Source organism: Dasypus novemcinctus, chromosome 6 (assembly GCF_030445035.2).
Source record: "Dasypus novemcinctus isolate mDasNov1 chromosome 6, mDasNov1.1.hap2, whole genome shotgun sequence".
NCBI classification, from domain to species: Eukaryota; Metazoa; Chordata; class Mammalia; order Cingulata; family Dasypodidae; genus Dasypus; species Dasypus novemcinctus.
Genome location: NC_080678.1, coordinates 32707919 through 32712368, shown reverse-complemented (window position 1 = coordinate 32712368; position 4450 = coordinate 32707919). Strand labels below are relative to the sequence as shown.

Here is a 4450-nt window from a genome sequence, read left to right as displayed (position 1 = left end):
ACCTACCCTCCAGTTCACTGGACTTGCCCAGGACAACTAACAGAAGGATGATGATAGACAATACCCATCCCACAAAGCAGAGAATATCTACACCTGCAAGCAAAACAGTTCCATCCATCTGCCCCCCATGGGATCTAAGCTCTTTCTCAATCAGAAACAGAGGAGGCATCACCATTCCAAAATCCTCAAGACTGAGGAATGAAAAAACATAAGGGGAGAATGCAACTATGGACTTAAGTGGAGTTGTTATTATTCTAGCAATGGAAGAACGTGTATCATTGCTATAAAGGCAGTGGCCACCAGAGGTTCTGAGGGAAGGGAGAGGGAAGAAAAGAGTGTAACAGAGATACTTTGGGGACATAGGAATTGCCCTGCATGACATTGCAATGATGTATACAGGCCATTATACAGTCTGTCAAAACCTATAAAATTCTGTGATACAAAGTGTAAACTATAATGTAAACTACAGTTCATGGTTAGTAGCAATGCTTCAATATGTGTTCATCAATTATAACAAATGTACCACGCTGATGAAAAATATTGTTAATGGTGGAAAGTGTGGGAGAGGGAGGGGGCTGGGTATATGGTAATCCCCTATATTTTTGAAGTAACATTTATGTAATCTAAAGTGTCCTTAAAAATAAAAAAAATTAACACACACACACACACAAAAGAAAGAAATTTGACATTATCTAGAATGGTTAGAGTTAGTACACCTCCCAGTTCCCCTAGGATAGTCCCAATTTATGCTTATGGTCTAAACCTAATGGTGAATAGTATTCCCCTTCTGTCTTCAAAGTGTTCAAGTTTGGATGTATAACCTACAACCTAGAAATTCTACTGCTAGGTAATTACTCTAGAGAAAATCCTGCTCTGGTATATCAGACAACATGCACAAGAATATTAATAGCAGTATCATATGTAGGAGCAAAAAGGGAAGGAAAAAAAGACACTAGAAACACATTAAATGTTCATCTGAAATGTTTTCTATAGAATCTGATGGTATATATATACAATACCACAGAGAGAAAGAATGAGATACAACTTCTTGAATCAGTAAGGATGAATTTCTGGAAAATATTATTGTGAGGGGAATAAAAGAAACAGGTTACAGGATTCATTAGTGTGACTTCATTCATATAAAGCTACTTAATGGTTCACAAATATATGGTTTAAAAAAACTCCAACGGTGCTTGCTTTGGTAGCGCATATACTAAAATTGGAACAATACAAAGAAGATTAGCATGACCACTGCACAAGGATGACAGGCAAATGCGTGAAGCGTTCATTTGAAAAGAAAAAACGCTAATGAATATAATGAGGAAATAATAAACACAAAATTTAGGAGAGCAGGTAACCTTAGGGCGTTAGAATAGAGGTAGATGGAATCAGGGAGAGGCATAGAAAGGATTCAAAGGAGACACTTCTCCAAAGAAGAAATGCCAATTAATTTTCTATTTCTTAAACTGTGCTGTTATCCTTTCTATCTTACCTGTGATTTACATATATAGATCAAATTAAAATAAGAAAAATGATAGTAATGACAGTAATTAATAACATTTTTGATTATTCATTCTATGAATTACCCTAAGACATTTACAGTTCACAAAAAGAACCTTAGTTCTCGCTACAATGCTATGAAGGAGCCATTGTTATTTTCTGCTTAATAACAAAACAAAACAAAACAAAAACAACAACAAAAAACAGTGCACAGAGAGCCTAAAATGCCAAGATCAAATTGCTCATAAGTGGCAGAGGTATTCTTAACCACTGTGCTTTCCTGCTTCACATCAGCTGGCTCCAGTTTTATACAATTTCTGTAATGACTATATATAGCATTTACATGCAGAACAAAACAAACATTATAAAACAATCTGCAGCCTTAGTTTTTCTGGGACTATTACAAAGCTTGAATTAATTTTGCTAAATTAAAGATGTTTTAATGTATGACAAAGAACTTTGGAGCACATTAACAACTTATAGTGTAATGTTATTTACATTGAGCTTTCAATTTTAAAAGCGTTTTTCCATAAACCTTCATAAATGCTGAGTAAAGTAGGTTTATACCACCATTTGCATTTTTATGGATAAGGAAACATGTCATGTGACTGTTTCTAGTTCACACAGGAAGAAATCAACATCATGGTTACTAGCATTTTACCTAATAATATTTCTTAGTCACATTTACTCATACAATGTGTGCCACTCTGGTCCAGAAGAATTTTTTTAATCTTGATAATGGTTCTAAGGTATGTTCTATGAGAAATGCTCACTATGAAGATTCTACCCTTCTTCAAGAGATTGACTATAAATCTGAGGTGGTTGGAGAAAATTAAAAAATAATAAAATACTAAATCATTTCTGGTAGTTAGACAGGGTCTCAAGGCAAAGACTTAAAAAAACAGCTACAGGGATTCTATGTGCATTTCTTCTTTCCTATATGCTGGATTTGGTTTAAGTAATGGCTCAGTGGGGTTACCTCTTGACAAAAATGTGAGGTCGGCAAGTTCATCTTCCATGACCCACTCTCTTCCTTTTTATTCATTTTATTTCTTCTAATTCTACATTCCTCAAGCACCTAGGATCCATTCCTACCCCATACTTTCCTTCTGTTGGCTAACAGACCTCTAGATGGATAACTGGTGAACCTGGTATTTTAGAAAATTGGATCGTCTGGAAACAATAAGAGTTCAGTTTTGGTTTGAGCACTTCCGCTAATTCTGGAGACTTGACAGTTCCATCCATTTTCTCTGAATCTCAGCTTCCCTCTTTGTAATGGAGAAGGATTGAATAGTTGGTCTCGGGCATGCTTTCTAAATCTAATATTTATGCCTCTAAAATTATAAAATGTGATTAAAAAATTCCCTGTTAGTAATCCTTCCAGGAATATCTACAGTTAAAAAAAAACCAATTTACTAAAATCTCATTGATTTATTCCATCCCTTATTGTCTCTTGTGAGTGACTATAACTCTCCAGGTTTTCCTTACCTCAGTTATCCTCCCTTTCAATCTATTCTATATACTATTGGCAAAATGAGCTTTCTACCTGTTGGTTCCCCTGCTTCCTCTATTCTGCTTTTTTCATGATTTCCTCATATTGCTAACTTGTTTGACTTGTGATAGCATTAGATAGGAGGACAAATGACAATATGGATCTAGTTATGTGTAGTTTATATAAATTGACCATGACCAAATCAGCAATGGATTCAAATTGTCTGCAATGCCAAGAATTTCCTGATCATGTTTTATATATTTTTTATTTTTAACCCAAATCCAAAGGATATTTCTTACTTAAAAATTTCCCTTTCTTAATTTTTAAAAAAATGTTACATTAAAAAATATGAGGTCCCCATGAACCCCTCCCACCCCCCTCACCCCACTCCTCCTACATCAATAACACCTTTCATCGTCGTGGCACATTCCTTGCATTTGGTGAATACATTTTGGAGTACTGCTGCTCCACATGGATAGTGGTTTACATTGTAGTTTACACTCTTCCTCCAGTCCATCAAGTGGACCATGGTGGGACATACAATGTCCAGCATCTGTTCCTGCAGTACCACCAGGACAGCTCCAAGTCCTGAAAATGCCCTTACATCATATCTCTTCTTCCCTCTACCTACCCTCAGCAGCTACCATGGCCACTTTTTCCATATCAGTGCTACAAATTCTTCCATTACTAATCACAATAGTTCCAAAGTAGAATATCAGTAAGTCCACTCTAATACATATTCTATTCTTCCAGCCTATGGACCCTGGGATGGTTATGTTCATTCCCCCTCTATATCAAGAGGGTTTTAGATTCCACATGGATGATGGATGCAATTCTCCTGCTTGTACTTGTAGGCACTCTTGGCTTCTTGGTGTGATGGTTGACCTTCCTCTCCTCCCTGTTAGCTGGCCAGGGTAAGTCCAATAAACCAGAGGGTAGGAGTTGCAAGCTGGCTGAGGCTTGGCTATCACATGGACACATGGACAGTCCAGAGATTCGGGTCTCCTGAGCATACATCAACTCCAGGGTCAACCACAGGTCTGGTAAAAGTAACAGAAGAGGTATTTTTAATGCACCAACCAGTTTCAAACTCTTCTGGTCCCTCCCTTAAAATGGAGTTACCTGCACCACATGTTGCTCTCTTCTTGGTGAGAGTTGTGTTTTCCATTACAATTATAACAAAGAGGAGGAAGCACAGTTAAAGCAACAAGCCTATGGGGTCTGGAATGGTTAGGTCCTCTGGGCTTCTTGCTCCATTTGCTTAAGTTCTTTGTCCTTGGCTTATTCCACTATTAAGATCATGAGAATGGAAATATTTTGTAACTTCCCCTTCCTTGTCTCTTCCTAAACATCTTGCTGGTATGTAATGTTTCCCCAAATCCATTGGTACCAACTGAGGTCCTTACATTTCTGTCCACCAACACAACAGATTTCTCTTCTCAGTACAATCCAATTTGA

At 37.1% G+C, this 4450-nt stretch overlaps 1 non-coding gene across 1 annotated transcript; it reads left to right on the top strand.

Annotated features, from left to right (window-relative positions):
- Positions 1 to 1189: 1189 nt before the first annotated feature.
- LOC111758904 (U6 spliceosomal RNA) lies at positions 1190 to 1291 on the top strand. The gene has a single exon (XR_002793030.1). It is a non-coding gene; the product is annotated as a U6 spliceosomal RNA (small nuclear RNA).
- The last annotated feature ends 3159 nt before the right edge of the window (positions 1292 to 4450 follow it).